The sequence below is a fragment of the Camelus dromedarius genome, chromosome 33, assembly GCF_036321535.1.
Source record: "Camelus dromedarius isolate mCamDro1 chromosome 33, mCamDro1.pat, whole genome shotgun sequence".
In the NCBI taxonomy this organism is placed as follows: Eukaryota; Metazoa; Chordata; class Mammalia; order Artiodactyla; family Camelidae; genus Camelus; species Camelus dromedarius.
In genome coordinates this window covers 18418463-18443675 of record NC_087468.1, presented here as the reverse complement: position 1 = coordinate 18443675, position 25213 = coordinate 18418463, and the positions used below count along the sequence as shown (strand labels likewise).

At 42.8% G+C, this 25213-nt stretch overlaps 1 pseudogene; it reads right to left on the bottom strand.

Moving 5' to 3' along the window:
* Positions 1-382: 382 nt before the first annotated feature.
* Positions 383-902, bottom strand: LOC135319881 (polyadenylate-binding protein 2-like; annotated as a pseudogene).
* Positions 903-25213: the final 24311 nt, after the last annotated feature.

Here is a 25213-nt window from a genome sequence, read left to right as displayed (position 1 = left end):
GAAAAGCTGCAGAACAGCTTGGTGTCCTTGCACAGCCCTCGGTTAGGGGAAAGAAACCCTCCCACCTGCCCTTGAGCAGCACCCCGAGAGGGGAGAAGGAAACGGGAGCAGCTTGAGCAGCTGAGGCACACTCGCGGCGAGTCCCCAGGGTGAGTGAGCAGCCCCTGCCCACTCTCCGGGCCCCCCCGGCCCCCCAAGAAGGTCGCTCCTCACCCGTTAGTCATGGGATTCTCCCCCCTTCCACAGCGTATCTTTTTTTTTTTAGTTTTTTCCCATCAAGGGTATCTTCTGTTTTCATTTTCTTTTTTCTTTTAATTCTTATTTTACCCCTTCTTTCCTCTTTTTTTTTTTTTTTCCTCTCTCTCTCCTCTACTTTTTTTTTTTAGTAAGGGGAATACCATGTTGGTCTAGCCCGGCCCCTGAAGACCCGACCCTAGGACCTGCTGTCTAAACCAGTGTAGACCTGAGAGCAGGAACTGTTGAAGCTGGCGGTCTGGGCACAGTGTCAGGCCTGTGGGAAGCCCCAGTCTGTGGTGCTGGTGCCTGCCTGGTCTGTCGGGTCGTGTTGGGATCACCTTGATTTGTCTTCCTCTATATAGGGGCTCATCTAAGGACCAAGAAGTCCTCACCGGCTCTTTGTCTGAGAACTCGATACATGCCAACCCTTCGGGATGGCCACTAAATTTGTCACACAGTGTCTAGTGACCTGGCTGACTGAACTCCAGCCAGGAAAGCATGCTTCCAGCTCTTCTGCTGTTGCACCATAGTCCACTTCGCCGACACAAAGGGGCCAGGCGTCAGCCTCCATGTCCTCCTCAATGGATGTGATCCTGGACCAGCGTTGCTGGGGGCGGACTCACATTCATCTCTAGCTCCTGTAGCTTCCCAGCTTCTTCCTCCATCTCCCTGACTCAAGCTCTGATCGCTACTAGCTCTGGTCCTCAGTGGTGCCATCTCCCGGGTCACCCTCAACCAGTCCTGGCTTCTCCTCTTCCTCCTGGCTGCCAGGGGCCCCTGAGCCAGGCTCTGGTCCCATGAGATGGTGGGGGGAGGGGGCTGCGGGCTGGGAAACTTCCCCGTCAGGCGCCAGCCTCATCTTCTCAGGCTCCAGGTCCTCAGACTCCAAGCTGTTCTCGTAGTTCCCTCCCCCCAACCCCACCTGGGGCCCCCTACTCCCTATTTAGCTTTGATCGGAAGTGTCATGGCATTGGTGCATGATGGGCACTTCTCATCTGCAAGGCTCATTTCACTGTAATTAGGGCAGAATGAACAAATGGTTACAGTTGGGCACCAGAGAGTCTCGCCCTTCCCCACATTTCTTTATGAGCCTCCAGGTTGCTTGTCCACCCAAAATTTCTCTCAGTCTGGTGGTTTCTGCTTTTCTTTATCTGCCCAAGGACCCCTGTGACCCAAGATGCATGGCTTCCTGCCATCTGGCCCGCTCCCCCCTTCTCTGCTCATGTCTGCTTGCTCTAACAGGGGGACTTCCTAGATCAGATAATTCTAAAGTGTATCCACCTTTGGTTTAGAGGGTCAGCACGAGTAAGGGCACCTGGATCAAATAATCTTGCCAGCACTTCTGAAATGTTAAAGCACACGCAGTTCCGTCGGGGTATTGTCAGAATGCAGGTTCTGTTTCAGCCGGCCCGAGAGTCTTCACTCCTCTCAGCTCCCGGGCAGCGTTACTGCCGCTGGCCTGGGCTCCAACACTCTGAGCAGCAAGCATCGGGAAGGCCAGAGGCTCTCACTCTGCTCCAGGGCTGGGAACCTGTTAGAAATGTAATTCTCAGCTTTCACCCTCCATCCACGGCGTCCGAAGCCTGGAGGGCGGCGCTGTGTTTGAACAAGTCCGGCAGCTGGTTCTGCTCCACGCTCAAGGTCAAGAACCCGCGCTCTGTTCCAAAACAGAACCGTCTGTCGCTGTTGAACCTGGCCGAGCTGGGTCACGCACACTGCGTTCTCTAAATGAGACTGGGCCTTCCCCAGTGGGGCACCTCGGATTTACAAGCAGAAGGTTTTTGTTTCTCTTTCTCCATCCTGATGACTAAAGGGCATTATCCTCATGTGACCCACACATGGTAACGACTCCAGCACGCTGCTCTCTATTCAAGCACCCGGTCGCACAGGCTCTAAGAAATGAGGGGTTGAACATGACCTCCAGGATCTGTTCTGCTCTGACAGTCGGTGACCCTGCCCTTCTCCAAGCAGAGAGGCTGTGATGGTTTCCATGCCTGTGTCCCTGGACTCCACTCAGCCAACCAGTGCTGTACTGTTTCTATTATTATACTTCTTTTTAAAGAAAGAAGGAAAGGAGCAAAGCCATCAGCGAGTCTCCAACGTGGGCAGCAGCCATGAGGCTCCTGTGAAGCCGGTAACTGCTGACAGTGGGGCCCCGCTCACGGTACACGCAGACACAGAGGCAGGAGTCTCTGCAAAGCCCTGCCTCCCTGCCGGGCCCTGGCTGGGAGGAAGCACCCTGAGACTTAGAGTGTGCCTTTCCAGCTCCCCTGCCTGTATTGCAGCTCTCTTGCATCCAACAGTGTTAAAATCTGAGAGCCGAGAATGACCACAGCCCTGGGAGGCAGGGTGGCCAGCCATCCTGGTTTGCCAGCAGTGGTCCCATGTTTAGCACTGAAAGCCTCACATCTTGGGAAACACCTCAGTCCCTGGCAAAGGGGATGGTGGGCTACCTTAGATCAAGGTTTGTTTGTTTGTTTTAATGTCACTATTTACTTTTTTGGTTTGGATAAGTCTTTCTTGTGAGGGTCCATCCTGTGTGTTGCAGGATGGTTAGTAGCCTCTCTGGCCTCTCTCCACTTGTTGACAGTGGGATCCCCCAGTTGTGACAACAAAAAATGTCTCTTGAAGTTGCCAAATGTCCCCTGCGGGGGGTGGGGGTGCATAAAATCATCCCCTGTTGAGAGCCACTGTCCTAGATGTAAGTGACTGTTTAATCTGAAGCACCTCCCAGGGGAGCATTTCGCAAATGTTAATGCACATGAGAATCACTTGGGGTTTAAATAGACATTTCCCCAAAGAATACATAAAATGGCTAGAAAAAACATAAAAAGATGCCCAAACTCATAGATATTTAGGGAAATGTAAATTAAAACCAAAATGAGATACTGCTTCACATGTACTAGCATGGCTAAAATGAAAAAGACAGACAATTATAAATGTTGATAAAGATGTAAAGAAATTGCAACACTTATGCATTCTTAATAGGATTGTTAACTAGTGGAGCCAATTTGGAAAATAGTTTGGAAGGTTCTCAAAATGTTAAACACAGAGGTATCATATGACCCAGCAATCCCACTCCTAGGTACGTACCCAAAATAATTGAAAACAAACGTCCAGACAAAATCTGTAAACAAATGCTCATAGCAGTATTACTTATAGCAGCCAAAAGTGGAAATAATCCTTAAGTCCATCAGCAGATAAACAAAGGTGGTATTTCCATACAATGGAATATTATGCACCCATAAAAAGGAATGAAGTATTTGATACATGATACGGCATGGATTCACCTTTAAAACATTAATATAAGAGATAGAAACCAGATACAAAAGACCCCATAATGAATGATTTCATTTATATGAAATGCCCACAATAGGCAAATTCATAAAAACAGAGTAAATCTTTGATTTTCAGATTTACTGGTCTAGGAGGGGGAGATGGGGTATGGTGTGTGGCTGGTGTTGGGTATGAGGTTTCCTTTGAGAATTATGAAAGTGTTCTAAAATTAGATAGCGGTAATAGTTGCACATTTCTGTAAATATACTAAAACCCACTGAATTATACATTTTTGAATGGATGAATTGTATGGCATATGAATTATCAACCAAGTTGTTATATTTTAAAAAGAATTAATTTATTGTCTTGTTAAAATATGCATTCTGATTTTCTGGGGAACACATTTTGAGAAACCAATCCCAAGATCAAGGGTTCTTAAAGCATGTTCCCTGACTGGCAGGATCATGTTTATACTTACTAGAAATATAGATCCTCAGACTTTACCCCAAACCTACTACATCAGAAGCTGTGGAGGTAGAGTCCAGCAGTTGGTCTTAATATGCTATCTAGGATATTTTGATGTATGCTAATATTCAAAAACCACTCCCCACACCATCCCCACCCTGGCTGGCTCTCTTCACGTTGTATGCAAACATACTTTGGGGTAAATATTTGATTTTTACTGAGAAAAAATATTATTTAAATAAATCATTAAGTTTAGTAAAAGTCATATTACTTGAAAGAAATAAGCCTCATAACTGAAGAAACTTTAGTATAAAGGTATTTTAACTTTGTTGTTTGGGGATCCCAGGCTGGACCCGTAACACTCTGGGTTTTTTATGTAGTATAAGGATCCATTAAAAGCTACAACTACCTTGCTTCAAATGTGCTAACTGAGAAAGCACGCTTGACTTCCTCTTTGCATGTTTGTATGCATGTTCTAACACCACATATGTGATATCCATCTATGACAGGCTGCTTGGCATGAAGAGGGAAAAAGAAATGGATGGAGAGGGAGTGCACCAAGGAAGAGAGAGGAGTGCGAATCTTTGGGGAGACAAGTGAGAGACTGAGACCCTGATCTCTCTCTGGGACACATTCCCAGCTCTGGAGCCTGGGAACTGGAGAGTCTTACCTCTTTGCCAGATTATCTTTTCTGTGTGGGATGGCTTAGTACTAGATTGTTCCTTTCTTGGGAGGAAAAAAAAATTCTATTTCTATTGTTCGATACACTGTCATTTTCATTAGAAGAAGAAAAAACATTGTGTCTGTTTGTTATCTGTCTGTTTTCCTATTTGGGGCTGTTACACAATTAGGGAGTACACGGGGATTCAATTCTACAGAGCCTAAAACACCTGGAATCTCAATAACAGTCATCCGCGCACCCAAGTGCCCTCATAGCTTAAACAAGGCGTGCACTTCATTAAGTCATCCTGAGTTCTTTATTCACTAAAGATGCTTCTCCTGCTCTGGAGAGTGAATCTGCTCCCCTGCATCCGTAATTTGTTGCCAGAGAAGAGCTTGAGTCTTGGGAAGATTCAGACCTTTCCACTGATCACTGACTGACAGCCCCCCAAATTGGATGGAACTCCGTGACACACGGCCAGTTGTGTCCGGCAGCCAGCTTCATGCCTTGTCTGCCCCTCCTAGTCTCTTGGATTTCCTTGAAAGCATCATAATGAGATTCATATTTTCCACCTCATTGAAACACAAACTCCATCCTTTAATTCATTCAGACAAACTATTTGTACAAGTTACGGCGAGAAGTGGTGTAGAGCCAAGCAGTGCTCTCCTTAGAACCATCTCTGAAGAAAGGACTCCAGGGACTGACTGTTGTAAAAGCATTCACGCACCCCAGAAGGGGTCAGTTCACTTCCTGAGAAATGCTTGCTCGTCCAGTGAGCTGAATAACTTAAATATACGTATTAGATTGTCCCACACAAGGAATGTTACTCCTACTGTTGCCCGTGAGGCATCTATGACTAAGACCACTTCCTTCAGAAACTCAGCCAGGTTCAACTTTGCCAATTATCTGATATGTGTGACCTCTGCAACTCAAAACACTTCCATGATTCTTGTGTCTTTATGGCTTTATGCAGGGTGGAATATTTATATTGTAAAGTCATTAACATAATAGATCTAAACTCCTAATATTCCTCCACCGTACACGTAGCTCCATCTCGGCAAATGGTGCTCATACACCGAGGTACTAAAGCGTAAAACCTGGGAACAAGGTTTTGACTTTTTCCTTTGCATCATTCATAACACCGCCCAGTCTTATTAGTTCTACTTCTGAACAAATTTTGGATCTATCCCTGCTCTTTCTTCCACAGCCACCATCACCACCTAATCTAAACCACCGCCATCTTTTGCCTGGACACCTTCTGTGGCCAGGTACATGATCCTCCTTCTTGGTCCCCTTTTAATCTGTTTTCTGCACAAAGAATGAAGTTATCTTTTTAAAATATACATCAGGTAGCTCTGCCTTACCACTGTACTTGGAGTAAAATTCAAAATATTTAATACGACCTGAAAGACAACGTCAGAGCTGTCTCTAACCATGGTCTCCTGCTAATTGTGGATCTAAAGGTCACACTGGTCTTCTTTTCCATTCCTAGAACAAGTCAACTGTTGCCCATACAAGCGTCTACCTTCACTGTTCCATCTCCATTAAACACCATTCCCATCATTCTCATATGGCTTCTCATCTTTCAGTGCTCAGCCTAAAAGTCAGCCCTTCAAGATGTCAAATAAAGCTGTAAATCGGTTTTGAAGATACTAGACAGGCACAGCTAACAGATGCATCAGATGTATGGTGCTTTGTATCACTTCAATTTCCAGCATGATTCTTTGATACCCCCTCCCCCACCTCCCAGGTCTTTTGGAGATTAAGGAGTTTCCAAAGAGTCTGAAATACAAGCCAGAAAGTTTTGACTTGCAAAGGACACGGGGAGTTTACCAAGGAGCCTGGCTTTTCCAACTGGGTCAATTTACAAGATGCACTATCCTCAAAGGACAGAAGTCAGAAGGATCTAAGTTTGCAGAGCTCTGATCTCGCCTCTGACACTGACGCTTTACCTGGCCTGGGGCCAGATGTGAAACCTCCCGCGGTTCTTCGCCTACTTACCTGTGAAATGGAGATGAAGATTCTGAGCTTCAGAGGGATTCGGTGGGAATTAAACAGTATGTCAAAGCGCTTTGAAAGAGTGACGTGGTAAGTGTGGCCTTCTAGCTTCCCTCAGATGTTACACAATTTCCCAAGTAGGTGAAAATTAACTTCAATGTCATACTTCAGTTCTGACCTGATCATCTGTTGACTAGTGGTCCTAAAAATTCAACTGCGAGGCGTCTGAAACAGCAGAGGTGAGTGACCACAGTACTATCCTGAGCATCCTGGGGTAAAACTGATAAGACTGGACTCTGATGGCATCCTCTCCCAGAGTCCTTTGCACAGCTCCTGTCCTCCCGAGCAGATGTCACACGGAGCTTGACAGAAATTTAAAATATCGTCCTCCTTGTAATTTGATTGCTTCTAGGCAAATATAGAATATTGATTTTGACGTTTCCATTAACAACATAAAATAAAAGAAGAGGAATTATGTCTCCTCGTAGCCTTTTTTCTTCAAATAATTATTTTTATTTACGTTGTTGAATAATTAATTCCTGCCCAGCGGGACAAGGAAATTTGTTAAATGCCTGAGAACAGCCCACAGGCAAACTCACAAAGGAGCTTAGAAGGGCTTCCGGAGAAGGTGAAGCTCTGACACCACTTGAAAACAGCATGGCGGAGCAGGCAAGCGTTCGCTTCCTGAGGTCAGGCTCAGACCGAGCGTCGTTCCCGGGTCAGTCAGTTACAGGCCGAGTTACATGGACAAAGGAGTCTTGGGTTTTTATTTTCTTCCTTTCTATAGAGAGTTTCCTGAGGTCAGTAACATGTGTTATCTGCTGTTATATTTGAAGCACGTGATATAACACATATTTGAGGCTTGATAAATATTTGAAGAATATATTAGATCAGTAAATTAAAGACTGGGCTGCTTGACAATATTCTTAGAAAAGAGTGGGCCAACTTGAACCCCCAGAAGAGTGCCCTATGGTGACCCCACGATGAAGGTTGGAAAAGGGAAAGATGGCTCTCCAAGGGTTTTCCCCAAATTCCACAGGGAGTTTTCTAAGCAATTGTGTCACCAGATTTAGAAGAAGCTTCTATTCAGAAGGCCCACTAGTGACAGGTGCAGAAGTGCTGCTGAGGAAATCCTGTGCCCCAGCAGAGGACGCCACGGCGGTCTCCTGCAAGCCAGCTTGCTTAGGGAAGCGCGGATCTCTCACACAGGAACAGAGGTACATGATCCTCCTTCTCACGCAAAACTTACGTATCAGCCAAGGCTGCCCAGCGCTCTTGCTGGCCTGTTCCTTTCAGTGATGGAGACTGGGTTCAACGTACCCACAGGCTGATGTAATATAACGTGACACTGACTTCCAGTGCTCAAAGGGACCCCAGCGTTCAGCCCCGAGAATGAGCTAAGTTAGAAAGGACAGTGTTACCTGGAAAACAAACCCAAAGCTGCGGTGCTCTGGCTGCTATAAAAAGTGAACTGGAATTTTGACCAATTAATCGTAAAGCTGTGGCAAAACCTCTAACACCAAATAAGCCCCATGCCAATAAGCAGACAGTGCTGTTAGATTTCCTTTAGTGTACTTTTTAAGCTACTGTTTTTTTTTCCTCCAAGTGAGATAAAAGAAAATCATCTGCTTGGTTACATGCTATCAAATCTATGTTTCAGCTCTGCAGTGGCTTTGAGAAATAATTGCCTGAAAATGTAGACGCTCGATTTTAAATAGGTGAGCCAACATAATCCTAGGAATCCACTTACACAAAGAGCAACGTGGGGTCAAGAAACCGAGGTTTGGGTCCTTGCATTGTCATTACCCAGTTAGACGGCTTTAGGGACTTCATTGCCCTTCTTCGGGCTTTGATTTTTCTCACGGGAAAAATGAAAAGGCTGCCCTAAGCTGACCAGATTATCATCACTGCTTCCTCCCAGCTATTCTTATAAACCCTCACCTGCCAAGGGGACATGTGCTTCATGCTGTAAAAGCAATTTTCCAGAGAAGTCTGCCTTCCGTCTCCATGCTCATTTCTGAAGGAAGGCAACTTCAGGAATGGTATTCCTGCCGTCTCCCAAACACAAGGTAGTTCAACAGTAAGTATGTGGAGAAAGAAAACCAAACATGTGTTGGGCAGGGGGCCAGCGAAGAAACCGCCCCACGTACCAGGGCTAGAAAGCGGTCTAAAATTAAGTGCATCGCCTTCTAATTAGTTCCTCAAATACCAAAATGGAGATGAGCAGTCAGTAATCGGCAGCTTTGGGTCATGTGATGACTATTCTGACACATCAAAGACAAGTATGGCTACCTCTTTTTAATTGAAGTACAGTTAATTACAACGTGTAAAATTCTGGTGTGCAGCACAATGTCCCAGTCACGCATATACATACATATATTCATTTCCATGTTTTTTTCATTAAAGCTATTACAAAATATTGAATATAGTTCCCTGTGCTCTACAGAAGAAACTTTTTAAAATCCATCTTTACATATAGTAGCTAACAGTTGCAAATCTCAAGCTCCCAAATTTATCCCTTCCCACCCCCTTTCCCCGGTAACCATGAGATTGTTTACTATGTCTGCGAGTCTGTTTCTGTTTTGTAGATGAGTTCATTAGTGTCTTCTTTTTTCTTTTTCTTTTTGTTTTAGATTCCATATAAGAGTGATATCATATGGTATTTTTCTTTCTCTTTCTGGCTTACTTCACTTAGAATGACAATCTCTAGGTCCATCCATGTTGCTGCAAATGGTGTTATTTTATTCTTTTTATGGCTGAGTAGGATTCCATTGTATAAATATACCACAACTTCTTTATCCAGTCATCTGTCGATGAACATTTAGGTTGTTTCCATGTCTTGGCTGTTGTATATAGTGCTACTGTGAACACTGGGGTGCATGTATGTTTTCAAATTAGAGTTCCCTCCAGATATACGCCCAGGAGTGGGATTGCTGGATCATACGGCAACTTTATTTTTAGGTTTTTGAGGAATCTCCATACTGTTTTCCATAATCACTGCACCAAACTGCATTCCCACCAGCAGTGTAGGAGGGCTCCCTTTTCTCCACAGCCTCTCCAGCATTTATTGTTTGTGGACTTTTGAATGATGGCCGTTCTGACTGTTGTGAGGTGATACCTCATTGCAGTTTTGATGTGCACTTCTCTGATAATTAGTGATGCTGAGCATGTTTTCATGTGCCTGTTGGTCGTGTGCATGCCTTCCTTGGAGAACCGCTTGCCTAGGTCTTCTGTCTGTTTTGGGATGGGGTTGTCTGTCATATGGCTAACTTCTTGTGTTATGAGGAGTTGATATCCAAATGGTTCCTTGGAAATCATGACTTGAGCTTGAGAGCTCAAGTTCTATAAACTGTGTGGATTCAGACTTGTCTGTTCACACTTTAAACAAAGTATTGAAGTGAGCCAAGTAGAAATGTTTATGTATCAATAATGGAAGGGCCTTGTGGGAAGCTATCCTAATGGAAGAAAGGCAAAAACATATGTTTGACTCGCTGTCAGTTGACTCTGCTTGAAGCAGAGGGGCCACTTTTGAAACCAAATGATTCATTCTACTCACGTTGGCCCTCAAGATAGTTCCTGTGGCTCGTGTCTCAGTATTTTGAGAAGACTACCAACAAAAACAAAGAAGAAGAAGAAAAATTTTAGAATGGAAGGTCCAGCACACAAAAACCTCTACAGAAAATCGGGGGTACAAGACAGCAGGATTTTGTGAGCCTTTCACTCAAGTGAAAGATCATTTTTGTCCCACTTCAGTGCAAGAGAATGGAAGCAATACAAAACTGAAAAGTACATCGCTCTTTGAAGCAGAAAAAAGGCAGAAGATCTTCTGTGTACCGGTAACAACATTCCCCAGGGAGCTTGGATAGAATGAGCCACGTGCCAACATCGGAAGCAAATTAGCGGTTCTGCGGACACCGCCAGCAGGCTGAGATGACCTTATCCTCCGGCAGATGAGGACTGCGGTTGGTGAATCAAGTCTTTTTCTGTTGTAAGCGGGAGACATCCATTCAGACAAGCACAGGCAAGAGGAGGGGTGCATTGGCTGCTGCAAAGATAACCCATGAAAGGTAAGCAGAGGAAGTGCTACCGACATTTCCCGGATCGGGAAAGTGAAGGAGTTCAGAGGACAGTTCTCTTGTTTTTGCATTTCTTCCTCTCACTATGCTATGCTCTCATTGTCTCTGCAAGCCAGCCATTTCTGTTTCACCCAGAGCATTGTGGGAAGTGAGGACCACCTCCACATCAACATCACTTCCAGAGCCAATGATGCACCAGCATCCCAGTGGCCCCAGGTGAACATTCCTAGAAAACCTACCTGCGAGCGCAGACACTCCAACAAGTATCCACCCTATTTCCTATACTGGTTTCTTCTAATACCAGCTCAGAGAAAATTAAGGAGGAGGGAAAGAATCAGAGGCTTTGCAGTTCTGTGGGAAGTGTCTGACACTGAACACTAACTACCGTGACACTCTCATGCTGCCTGGAATGACAGTGCCTCAGAACACATGCCACAGAGCTTAGGGCCAATGGAGGCAGAGATATTATCAAAAGTTCCCTTTTTATTATCATAAGTCAAAAAAGAAATTTGATACCTGTCTTGAAAAAGTCTAATATTTAGATATTAAAAGGTTACAAAAAGGAATGATTATCCAGTTCAACATTGAAGAATCATGCCACATTCCACTTGTGTGCAAGCCATACGTCATCAAGGGATTGCTCATGGACACCTGAGCAGCCCTCCCGTACTCTAGACGCCACTCCCCTGTACTTCTCGGGTCACCCATTATACATGTGACAGACCATGGTCTATTGTGGAACATGGTCATTCCCGTAGTGGCAAAAAAAGGTTCAGATTTTAAGTCTGAGAGAATGTGTATCACACAGCTGTTTCATAAAAGATAGCTCAGTTTTGCCAGATTGACTTTTCATTTGAATCAAGTTGAGGTAGAAATAATGAAGTTATCCTCAAATCGTGGAATACCATGTTGGAAGTGACTTGAAAGACAATATCTTCAAGTAATTGTCAAACTTGTTCGAATGCTCCTTTCTAAGATTAAAACAAAAAAAGCCTTCTGGATGAGCAGATGCCAACCGCTTCAATTGACTGAGAAATTACATTATGAGAAATAGCCACTAAACACCGAGAAAAGCTTTTTGAGAATTTTTATTATATGAAATACACTGAGTATTTTGTTTAAGTGAGTAAATCACTAGACACTATAAATAAAACTTGGAATTCCTATTTGGAATTGAAGCCTTTTAAAAGTAACTTCACAGCTCTCAGGAACTCATGGCCCACAGGTTAGTAATCACTAGTGGGCTTTTTGTTTGTTTGTTTATTTTTAATTGGGTAACAACTGTTTTTCACACACCTCATTTTTATAAATAAAGGAACTAGAGTAAAGAAAATGAAAAGATTTTCCTAAGGTCAAAAATTTGCATCATCAGTGGAAGAACCAGGCTTTGAATTCAATTCAATGGGCAAGATCTTGCCCATTGTTCAAGACTCTTCTATCTGATTCAAAGAATCAATTACTTCAATTCATTTTATCTTTAAATATCACTATTTGGCTTGCATTGAAGAAGAAGGAGGAGGAGGAGAAGAAGGAGAGGAAGGAGAGGAAGGGGAGGAAAGGGAGGAGGAAGAGGAAGAAGATTGCATCTCAAATACATACATTTCTAAGTTATCTATGTCAAATATATGTCAAACATATTTTTTCCACAATCCAAAACCGCATAAGCATTTTCCAGTGAACAATATCCTAGTTCTCTGATAGCAAAATAGTTACATGAATAAAGCCTCAAACTTTAGAAGTGTTATTTCTTCTACTCCATATGGGGGCGCTTGGAAAACCCTCAGAACTGACTCCAAAGACGTAGCCCAACATTGTCAGAGTATTTCAACTTATTTTTTCTTAACATATTTTTCTGGCTAGCTGGTAACATTAAAAACATTTTATAAGACAATAAGAAAGCAGTAAGAAAAAAACATGAATACCCTTATCACTCCCCCCAGTGAGGTGAATGGGCAGTGAGACGTCAAAAGTGCTTTCCATCGAGACCTGAGTTTCATGTCAGTCTCTAAAATGAAGACCGACAGCCACAGTTCGGACAAACACACTTCGGTTGCTCCTCCAAACCTCAACCACTAGGTGTAATCCTCCAGCGAGATGCCACGGTTCCAACATCTCCAGCTTCCGCCTGCAGAAAAGAAATACCTCAGCCCAAAGCAATTTTTTTCCCTAGTGTTTATGGCCAAGGCACCTACACGCTGGTAAAATCAAACTATGACACATAATTTATCTCTGTAATGGAAATAATCGCCCGACTATGGTAACTGGAAGGACTTGCGTTTTTCTCTCCTTGCAAAATGAAAGTCAACATCTTGCGCCAATATTTTTAACCCCTCGTTACTAGTTGAACCAATTTTGCAAAAATTCACGTCATCCTAGTCATTCACCGTTTGGTGAGCTGCACTCGTCTCTGCAGCCTCTTTTAAATGATAAGCCCCGTTCATGGCCGTGTGAAGTGTCGCAGGGCCTTCAGACACCCGAAGGGCCGCGTGGCGAGGCTCGGCAGACTGAACGTCCTGTTGGTAAAGCTTCCTGGCGCCTCGTTCATTATCATTCCAGTCACTCTTTGAGGTCGAGTATAACTCATATTGATTCCATTTCCTGAAGACAGACAAGTAATTAAGCAGTTTTTCAAAGGAGAAGCACTGTCACCAAAAATCGTTAAAGAAGAATAAGACACTTACCCTCCTCTCCCGGATCCAAACGAATTTGTAACTGACTCAAGAGTCAGCTTCCTGAAGCATCAAAACTTGGAAAATTGGGAGAATTTGGAAATACATGAGTAACTGAAAGTGTTCTAAGGGTTGCCTGTATGTAGTCGTGATTTGGTGTGAATTCATGTCTGTCCTGGATACCAGCTACGTTCCAGAAATAAAGCTGCAGCTCTGTCATATCATTGAAAACGTGTACTTTAAAAATTAATGTCCTCTGTATATACTCGACTCACTGTGGGCGTGTTCTTACGGCAAAGGCACTGCTTTGTAGAAAACTGATGTTAGTGCTAAAGCTTTCAAACAACGTTGACTCGGGGGAGCCAGGAAAAAAAAAAGAGAGAGAGAGAGAGAAGAAGAAAAGGAAAGGAAAAGGAAAATATTTAGCTCCGTCTAAAAGGAATGGTGAGGTGGGCAGTGTGTTTTAAACAGAACGTTCAAATACAACCCCTGGCTCTGGAGTTTTAATTCAAGTAATTGGCATGCTATGACTGTGGCAAGGAAATGTGTAAACAGGAGCAGTAAAAATTTACAAGCTGCTAAGAACATGTAGCGACAGATAAGCTAAAAATTATCCACCCTCTGTAGTCAGAGAACCCGACTGACCCAGAAGCAAACCCGCTGAGAGCAAGTCACATGTGACTCTAACAGATTAAGAACGACTGGCTTTCTATAAGTGGTAGGGGTTCGGGTGTTTCCCTTCTTCAGCTGTGGGCAGTAGTTTACAAGACTGATAACACCCTTTTTAAAAAAAAAAAAAAAAAAACAAGAGGAAGGTGGGTCTCTAAGCAGGACGGAAGGCAAGCTTTCCAGTTAGTCAAGCCATTCTTGCTTTATCTCAAGAATCTTATACTGAAAAAATTTCTCAGATCATGGTTCAGTGATTTTCAAACTGTAATCTTTGGATGTTTATCCAGAGGCCATGGAAGCAGGGACAGGAGACTAGAGATAGTTAGAATAGGTAACTGCACCATGATTCAAAGAAGGTCAGTCGCCCATAAAGAGAGCAGAGGCAAACACAGGTTTGCAAATCGATTTTTATTCTCTCATGATAGACGAAACGTCACAGTTCTACAGGAAAGAAGCTGCACGAGGTCTATTCAATTATAAGAAACAGGATCAGGCACAGAGTCCAATGCTGAGTCACACAGATGACGGAGATGGTGCAAGGCAGGCCTGTTACCTTTCAAGATCCTGTTAGTCTTCATGACTAGAATACTCCTAGGAGGCAGTGATTTCCACCCAAATTCTCCCACGGCTCACAGTTTTCTTTGTTGTATTTTACATTTTGTCCTGTGAACAATTTCAATCTCATGTTCTGGTTTATGACTGAATTATGATTTATCATCCACAGTTTATGTCATGAATGTCATGACACTGGGCATCTCTTGGCACATTTCCAGGACTTCTAATCTCCCTCTCCCCACTCCCTGCCTTTCTCTCTTACACACACACAAACACACACACACATTTTATAACTTCATAACTCTCCCGTGCCTCCTTTCACTTTTCAAAGAACTCAGTTTTCATACTCCATCAGCCTCCTGCTGGACCCTGATCCACTGAAGGGTCAAGAAGGTAATTACACAAAAAGTCTTGCGTGCAGGTAATGGTCATCACAACTTCGGCCATTTCCTTGTATGGGCCCATAAAGATGCTCAAGGTTTGGGGCGACTGCTTTGCGTGTATAATATTTTACACTCTTAGATACTGTGACCCATGTTCTCACTATTGAACTTTGAAGTTTGGGGAAGTCGGACACTCGGGGTACAGATTATGGATGTGTTAGGGATAATAGCCAGGGATTACTTCAAAATATAACAATTCAGGCTTGGAAATATTTGACAAAGCTTAAGGATATCTTGGTAAGGAATTACAATTTAAAAAGTAACTTTTTCCTTTTACGGGCACAAAAATCACAATATTAGTCAGCCCACAACATCCCCTAAAACTGAAATTGTCTTTTGCTCACTGAAGACCCCTCTACAATGGCTAAAGAGAAGTTGAAATTCTGTGTCTAGTACAAAAGCTGTTCTTTTTTCTTCTATTAACAGTAATTAAACTTCTATAAAGTCAGAAGTGAATGTAATCCTTAAGTCCAGTGATTCATATTCTTGCAATAATTAAATACATAAACATTAAATGCAACTCTAAACCAATCAGAGTTGTTTTATGTGGTTGTGTTTTAAGAAGGTTTAAAACTTACATCTCATTTGGTGTTGTATTAAAACAGAGGGAAGTTGGATATTGTTTGATAAGTTGACTTTAGTCTCTCCAAGGCCAATTGGCATCCGATTCTGTTGTATCTTACAAGAGGGACTCACTATTGTCCCAAATTCTGGCATATGTTTTGGGAAAGAGTTTTTGCCACTCTTGCAACAACGGCAATCTACAGAGTAGAAGGACACTTGCTTGGAAACGCTGAAATTGCTAACGCTGTGATCCCAGCACCAGAGGTCTGTCTACAAGAGAGCCATCTCACATTTTGTCCCCCACCCTCAAACCACGGGGAAAGACGGAAAAGAAAAATCTAAATGTATGGTATGCAGATGGACAAAAAGCAGCTGGAGAGCTTCAAAGGGTTAAATAATAAGAATTCAAAGTGCACAGTTTAAAGCAAATGATTTTAGATTCACCGCATTCAAGGAGGAATAAGAGATGCCAAGAAAATTTGTCTCCCCCAAACCTGTAGCAAACACGTATGCGTAAGGTGTTTGTTTAAATTCTTACACTTATGAGGCCCATGGTTCACAGTGAAGAAAGATTGGATATATTTTTCTAACAGAAAAAAAGTGACCTTGATTTTCAAACATGAAAAGATGACTATAAATACAGGGAACTCAAATCCTGTGTGGGATAAAAAAGTTCACTGTATTTCATTGCAACTCTTGAACCACATGTCCAATTAAACCAAAGACAAGTATAAGGTTCTTAGGGGGAAAAAAAATATGTGTTGAAGAAATGTGTGTTCTCCTGGAGAAATCACAAAACTTTTTTCCTATCTAACCTGTTTACTGAAGTGCTCTCTCTGTTTTCTTAATGTAAAAAAAAAAAAAAAGGAAAGAAAGAGAATGCAGTGGGTTGACCAAGTTTAAGAATATTATATTGTCCGTTGGGTTAGTGGAGAGAGAATTGATGCTATGAAAGCAAAACTTATAAACCCACGTGCTGGTTCTCTCCCTCCCTCTCTCGCACCCCTCCCTCCTTACACTGCCCACCAGCCGCTAATCTCGGAGCTGCAACCCTGACCTAAAAGCACCTGGAGTGCAAGGCCCAGACTAGATCCTGGCAAACAGGCTGTTTCTGGCACCAGTGCCCTTTCCTCACACTGAGGAGGAACCATGTAAAATTGGGTGGTAGGCTTGTGCTGGAAATTTCCGGAGCAAACCTTAAGCTCAGGAAACCCACTCTTAGCCACCACTGGTACCTAAGCCCTCCATGAGGTCTGAGCATCTCATTAGGGACTGGTTTTGAAGATCAGGACCAAAGCCTCAGCAGAAAACACAGGCTTCCTTTGCCCCATTATAGACGGTCCCTCCCAGATCCTCCGCGCTTTTGGATGTTGGGAATTGCTCGTGTCTTCACGTAATTTGAATATTCCTGTGTCCCCTGGAAAAATACTGAAACAGTATCATTTTATTTTTTATAATAGTCATGCTGTCTTCGCTTTAATGAAATGAGGGAATTTTGAAGGAAAGAAAAATAATTTCCCCGGTATAGCTTAACAGGGATGAATAGAGTGAACAGGTGTGAGTGGTCCGGCCCTTTCCTGGGCAGTGATTTGCTAGATAGCCGTTACCTGCATAAATGAGTGAGCTTCTTGTTAGAAAGCTCTTGAGGTGACATAACAAAATTCTTCTATTCACTTATTTTTTTTTTCGTCACCGTAGTATTGTTCTAGTTCAACCTGGCGCAAACCCATCAAAAGGCACTTGACAAAGTGGAGAGCCGGCGTCCTCAAAAGTTCAAAAGGAAAAAAGATAAAGTTTATTGTACATTTTGCATGGCTTTATAGTCAAAACTTTCTAGGGAAAATGAATTGGGGCTATAAATTTACCCATTTTATTTTCCATCTCACACTGTGCAACAAATCCAAAAATTGTTTAGGCTTTCCTCCTGCTGAACTAAATTCTTTATCTATTGCACTGTGCTCAGAAAAAGATTAATAATCATGTTTTCAAAGTGATGCTGCCCACTGTGAAATTTGTTCCACTGCCATTTCTGAAAAAAAAAAAAAATGCATGCCACAGTAAAACTTCTGCCTGGCTTACAGCTAACTCAGAAAATAGCTATTCTGACACTATAATTCTTGCCTGTGAAAAAGAAATGGATGGAAGAGATTTGGCCTTAGTGCACACACAGACGCATTAACAGTATGAGTAAAACCTGACAGGATTTGAAATATAATTACATCTGAAGCGCATTCAAGATGAAAACATCTCACACTGATTCTATTCGAAGCTTCACAGAAAGGCAACTGGCTAATGAAAAATGAATCTGAGGCAAAAAATTACGAAGCTCAAATAATCTTCAAGATATCACATTCAACATTTAAGACAAGCAACTACGTTGTAAATAAAAATAATTCGGTGCCGTGAACTCCTGCTCATAGTTTCAGGAACAAAGCATAACCTCGTTTACTTTTAAGATTGTCCCAAGTGTACAGACAAATATTACTTTCTGTAGTTACAAAGAGAGGCATACCTAAGGATTGTGAGAAATAAAAAAAAAAATGTTCTTCTTTACACAGAGTGACATCGGAATGTATCCATTTTCATCGACGTGGCTTGAGGGACGAAGGCTTTCTTTGCCTGAGAAATGAGGTAGCTACGTTAACTTGAACAAAGAACATATGATTTTGAATCCCTTTAGAATGACTCAGTTTTACTCCCGGGGACATTTTGGGGAAGAAAGGTCAGAAGCGTGGTGAGATTTGTTTTAGAATCAGCAATCGGAGCGGCAAAGCCAGCCTTGCAGTGCTCACTCTGGCAGCTCTGATGGAAGCTGGGCAGAGCCGTGGCCCCTTGGACGGAATCGAGCGGAAAACTCACCGGTCGCTGGTGCCTTTAGTGCTGGTCCTTCCGCACACGCCGCCTTGACACTCGGATGCCTTCCGGCCCTTCATTTCCTTCAGTTACTTGGAGCTACTTCTCTTTCTTGGCTCCTTGCAAATGATTTTTCTCTGTTCATTCAACTTTTAAACGTTAGCATTTTTTTTTTAGGGAGTCTATTCTTGGCCTTTTTCACAACTTTCTGAAATTACATTACTCACACGTTTGTCTGTTTGGTTATTACTGGTTGATACGTCAGCTCCGTCAGAGTAAGAACCTGGCCTGTCTTTCCACTGTTACCTCCAATGCATGCAGGACAGCGCCTGGCATCTTCTGGTGGCTCTTTTCCAGATGTTACTAAGTCTATATCTTCACTTTAATCCTCTCTCTTAGACTCCAGAGGCTTGTATCTAATCTCCGACTGGATACCCCTGCCCGGGAGTCCTGTGTTTGTTTTGAACACACTGTGTCCGGAGAGAGTTTATTTTATTCCACATTCAGCCCTTCTTTCAACTTACTGCCTCAGTGACTTCCTTTTTTTTTCCCCGTATCTCTTTTGATTTTAATATCTGCTCTATCACATAGGCCAGAAACCAGAGGTCATTGTAAAATCACTTCATCTATTTCTCCTACAATCAGTTGGCTGCTGAAAAGTAAAACTAAGCAAATTAGACTACACCCAATAAAACGTTTCTGCACAACAGAGGTAACGATTACAGAACACAAAGGCCACCCACGGAGTGGGAGGAAATAGTTGTCAGCCGTATATGTGATAGGGGATTTTATCTACTAAACTTGTAAGGAACTTGGCATGGCGAGAATAGGTAATAATAAAGTATTCTATACCTGAAATTTGCCAAAAGAGCAGGAGACTCGGGCTCAGTATTCTTGCCCCCCCCCCCCACCAGCCCACCACACACACGCAAAGGTAACTGCGGAAGAAGACGGGGTTGTCAGTTTGTGGTAATCATTTGACAATGGATAAATATATCAAAACACCCCATTTTTTAGAAAATACAATTTTTATTTGCCAGAAGTAAATAAATATATAAAAAGAAATTATGTGTGCCCGAAAACAATAGAGCAATACCATTACAATGATGAAAGGGAAAATAAAAATTTGCAACTAAGAATACTACACACAGCAAAACTATCTGTCAATAATGAAAACAAAGCAAAGACTTTTTCAGTAAAACAGGAACTGAGGAGATGTTTTGTCTGTGTAGTTGATTTGCGCTCCAAAAAAATGTTGAAGGTGAATCATCAGGCAGAAGCAATACAATATTAAATGAAAACTTGGATCCACTGAAAGAAATGACATGAAAGAAACGAAGTGTAAATCCTTTATTTTTCTTAATTTAAGGCTCAAAACAAACCCTATCCGGTAGAAGTTCCCAGAACGATGAGCTGTTTATTTCGGTGTTGTCATTAAGATTCGCCACATGTGGCTTTCGAACCACTGAAACGTGGTGAGCGTTACCGAGGCACTGAATTTTAAGTTTCATTGAACTTCTGCTAATTTAAATGTAGTCACATGTGGCTAGTGGCTACTTTATTAAACTTTGCAGTTTTAAAAAACAGCATTGTCTAAAGCAAAAAAAGGAGCAAGACATACTATAGCATATATTAAACACCTGGTAACTAGCACAAATGATAGTTGGGAAAAATGGAAAATATAAAATTTGAAAAAAAAATGGAAACAGTTCAAATGTTCCCTCAACTGGGCAATGAATAAACAAATGTAGTGCTTTTATACAATGGAATAGTGCTCAGCCATAAAAAAAGAATGCACTACTGAAGCAAACAATACCAGGATAATTCTCAAATACAACATACTAAATGGAATAAACCAAGTCAAAGGCTGCATATTATATGCTTCCATTTATATGCCATTCTGGAAAAGACAAAGTGTATGTACAGGAAAAAAAGTCTGTAGTTGCTCGGGGTGGTAGATGGGGAGGGCTTGAATACAAAGGGACACAGAGTTATATACAATTTACCAAAAGGTAAATATCATTGTACCTTAGTTATACGTTAGTTTAAAATGTGAAAAACCCTACTATCGCCAAAGTAGTAAGATTTATAGAATAGAATAACCATTACATTTAAATTTTAACGTATTTTAATGAAATGCCTTTTTAATGTCTTTAGTGTCTGAGATATAGTTCATTTCCAGAAGAAATTATTATGAATCGAGAATCAGGAGTATGGCTTAAAAACGTTATTTTACATTTCCAGTTAAGGGATCCATCAGTCCCTTTTAGGTCGGCAAGCTATCCGCTCCTTCTCTTGCTGGTCTGTTCTTTCCCCCTTTTCTCCGCACCTTCCTTTTCTCCAGTTACTGTTCCCTGTCCCCAGCTCTTTCCAGTAGAGGGGCTGAGATTCCTGCAGCTCTCGGTGAGGAACGACACAGGAAGGAAAACCGCATGCAGGCATATTCGGCCTCAAGGGGCCTCCTCTGTTCACCGGCAGGGATGAAAGCGTGTGAATGCAGCGCTGAGCAGAGGTGACCGCTACATCCAGCACAAACAAAGACTTCTAGGGTTTCTTCTGTAAAGAAACATTTTTTCTTTGGTTTGTCTCAGAGTTTCCCATAAACTTTTCCACGTTCAAATCTTTCCTCCAGCCAGCTTTTTTTTCCCGAAAGACTCTGTGGCACACATTCTAGGAGATGCTTGTCCAAGTTGTGTTCTTTCCGTACGTTGTGAGAAGAAAAACTCCAACTGGGGGAAAAGCAGGGCTGGAAAACTGTCTCCTGGATAGAGATGAGATTTTTTTCCCTTTGTCCTAAATACAAGTCCACAAAAAAAAAGGTAAGTGGGGCAGGAGGTGACAGCAATCTTTTTTTTTTTACCTTTAGGAAGGACATATTCAGTATTTCTTTTTTTATATATATTCAGTGTTTCTAATGAACTTTCACTTTGTGAGAGCATTGAATAAAGCCGATACGGTGCCTTCCTTTATGGAGCTTCCAGTTTAATTGGAAGCATTAAAGGAGAGGGACAAATCAAAATTGCAAATAAATATATACCACAAAACATCGTCAATATTATAAAAACTGTCCTTTGGTAAGAATATTGCCAATACCTTCCAAATGCTCTGATTTTGAACGTGCCTCATTTTTACAGTTGAGTATGTTTACTTTGCGTATCTTTAATTATATTCAGCAAAACCTCCTGCTTGTTCTAATTATTCGTCATTATGTATGTCAGTCAAAAAGCACCCGGAATGAGAGTGAATGCTAACAGTCCGTGATCTACCCTGCTGGCCCATTAGTAGGCTAGGTAATATATCTTTGAGGATACTGAGGTTCAAAAAGGAAAAGCTAAAATAAGATCGATGAAGGACGCTTGCCTAACCCTGAGCTGAATGCATTTTCTGAGTGCCACGTGGTGGCAAATTCATCTCTGTGAGGAAAAGCTTAATAGTTTAATTCAACAGCAATCGAGATTTCTGGAATGATGCCATTTATATTTATGGAATTAATATCAATCATTTTACCATAATTTCCAAATGTGCAGAGGGAATCAATGAGTGGGAACGAAGTCCAAGATGGCCCCGTTTCAAATGAGAAGTGAAGAAGCAAAGGTAATATGTTTTGGAAAAGTCAAGACCAAGATATGGAGTGGAGATGGCACGGAGGAGGAGTATGTTCAGGGCCAGAAGTACCATCCAGACCGTGCAAAGGTAACCAAGAAGAGGTCTCAGTTTTTCAGGAATACAAGACAGGAAGCTGGTAGACCCAGAAACCTGGACTATGGGTCCAGGCTTCTCCTCTGGTTGGATTTCTCTGTTCCTGCAGGAGAACTGGGCAGAGGAGAGCCTACGTCACAGCATGGGAGCCATTCGCCCATGTTTTTGTGAAAGCAGGCTGTCCCATTCATTTGGGCTCCTGTAACAAATACACCGTAGACGGGGTAGCTTGAACAGCAAACATTTGTTTCTCACAGGTCTGAAGGTCCAACACCAAGGTACTGGCAAATTCAGTGTCTGGTGAGGACCTGCCCCCTGTTCCTAGACACCTGTCTTCTCACTGGGTCTTCATGCGGCAGGAGGGGAAAGAGAACTCTCTGTCTCTCACATAAGGCCACTAATCTTACTCAAGAGGGCTCCACCCTCATGAGCAAATAACCTCCCAAAGGCCCCGCCTCCAAATACCATCATGTTGGGGATGAAGTTTCAATATGCGAACTCAGGGGAAACACAGCCATCCAGTCTATCCCAGGCTTTAGCCATTCACCAGCAGTAGCAATGAATTTTTTTTAGAACTCTGCTGATAAATTACACTTAAACCTAGGTGCCATACAAGGGCTAGAGAACTGGAGCAGGGGGTGTGGCTGGTCTACAGTGTTCTCATCTCTGTAAGGAGGTACATTATGCACACTTTTCCTTTGACCACCGCCGATTTGACTCTTGCCTCAGTTCTCTAGATCTTATCATTTCCTGAGAGCTCAGCCCATTGTCACGTCCCTGCTTTCAGCTTGTCCCCTCCCCTCCCTGAAGTTTCTGCTGCTAGAATCTCCTTGTCTTACCCTGTGACAGTGTTTTCTGGCTACTGGCAGTTTTCCTCAGTTACCTTCACATCAGTACACTCATCTGTACTTGACAAAACGCAGTGCCCCAGGACATAGCCGGCTGATCATGCCTAGAAACCCCACGAAGATGCCTTTACCAACTTCCCTATGACCTTGGCCATGGGTTCTTCTGCTAATCTGTTGCCTTCAACGTATGCCACATGAGAATACAGAACAAACGTTTTCTTTAAACTCATATCCCCTAAATATCAAAGGAAAATCTATCAGGATGTCCCCTTGACAGATTAATTATGGTGAGAAAACAGAGTTCCCTGAATTACTTCCAGCTCCTTTTCTCACCTCCCAAATATCTGGTGTACGTGCGTGTGTGTGTGTGTGTGTGTGTGTGTGTGTGTGTGTGAAGGAGGAAAGAAAAAGAATGTCTTAGAAACGTGTTCTGCTTGTTTGCATTTCCGAGGCGTTCTTTGCTGTCTCACCGCTGGATAGTTCCTTTGGTGGCCCAGAAGTCAAGAATCTGTCATCTTTGATCATTGGCCTGTGGGCTTACAAGTCCCCCTGGAGTTAATTGAAGCCTGGGGCCTCCAGAAATGAATGAGCGTAGGCACAGGGAGAGGAGCAAGGTATGCCAGTCACTGTTCCAAGTGAATGAACAAGGATTTATGTAACCAGTACGCTAAACTAGCCCAACTCGTGGGATGCAGTCACCAGGCAATTTAATTTCGCTTTTTTTACTCTTCTTTAATTGCTCAGTGGGACTAGTTTTGCCCCAGCAATGAAAAGTCTGGCAGTTATGTATCTTTTATAGTTATTGGAAAGACTTGTAAATCCCTGACATTATTTCAAGACACAAATCATAATCTCAAATTGCTGCTTAGAATGCCCAATCCCATAAGTAAATATTCCAAATTCATTTAACGTTGCAGTTACTCTCTCGTCTTCAACTCAAGACTGCTGCAAGTGGAAAAAAAAAAGAAAGAAAGAAAGACAGGTTTCCACTCTAATTCCAAATTCCTCCTCTTCCAGTTTCCAACACTTTCAGCGCTAGGGCTTGGAGGCTATAGGTTAGAAGAAGCCAGCCAGATGCTCATGAAACCTATTTCTTCATCCTGGGCATCCTGCAGTGCCAACTGGTGCCTGGCGAGGCCCTGCGGCCCCCAAACTTCCAGTCCTTAGGAATCTGCCTGCTCCTCGTCAGAAGATAAACTCCTGATGGGTGTTTGCTGTAGCAGAACTAACAGCCCTGGGAAGTGACCGGCCTCACCACGGCTCAGGCAGACTTGTCTCAGCCCATGTTTCCTCTTCATTGGAATCATAAATTCCACTACCTTGATTGTGTCAGCTCATGTCTCCATCTTACTGGGGTCATAAATCCACTGTCCCCCTGTATACCAAAGCCCCGTACCTCACTTCTAGCCAATCAGAAATCTGTTCCCCCATCCTTTGTGTTCACAGCCCCTTCCTCATTAAAGACCCTGCATGTTCCCGCTGGTGGACATGCAGGCACCCCTTGCCTACGTGGCCCACTGTTGCCTCTAGCAGCATAACCATTAAACTTTCCTTTGTTCTTAAACTTTCCCTCGCCTTTGGTAAATTCTTCTTACCAACCCGCGTCACCAGCCCTGCCAGTGTCCCCCAACCCATGGCAATTCCCTTCATCTAGGTTGAGCCACGTGACTAGTGTTCCCTCATGGAATGCAAGTGGAGGTGATGGATCATTAGCAGTCTGGGGCAGACAAGATAGGAGTGTGTTGGATGTATCTTCTCCACAATTTTCATCATCTCTTGGCCAGATGTAAAGAACCCAATGGGGCACTCCAAGGCAGAGCCATAAATTGAAAGGAGGCTGATTTTGGCAATCACCAGATGGAAGGCTGCAAACCTAACAACTCAACTGTGATAGGAATGAGAAATATGACATTGTGGTATTAAACCATTTAGGTTGGTAGTCATTTTTTATAATATCTAGGGTAACCTACCCTAATTAATACTTGAAGGGAGTAACAATAAAAAAGGAAGGGATATTTACATGCAGCTAGAAGAAATACGGTAGTTCATAGACCATACCCCTGCAACATTGCCTTATACTTCTCACTGGCAGTTTTCTTGACTTAGATGATACATTCTCATCTTCCTGATAACTTCCTTTGTCTACAGATTTTGGGAATCTGGCTTCACATTTAGCTTCTCCCTTCTTATCTTAGCCTTG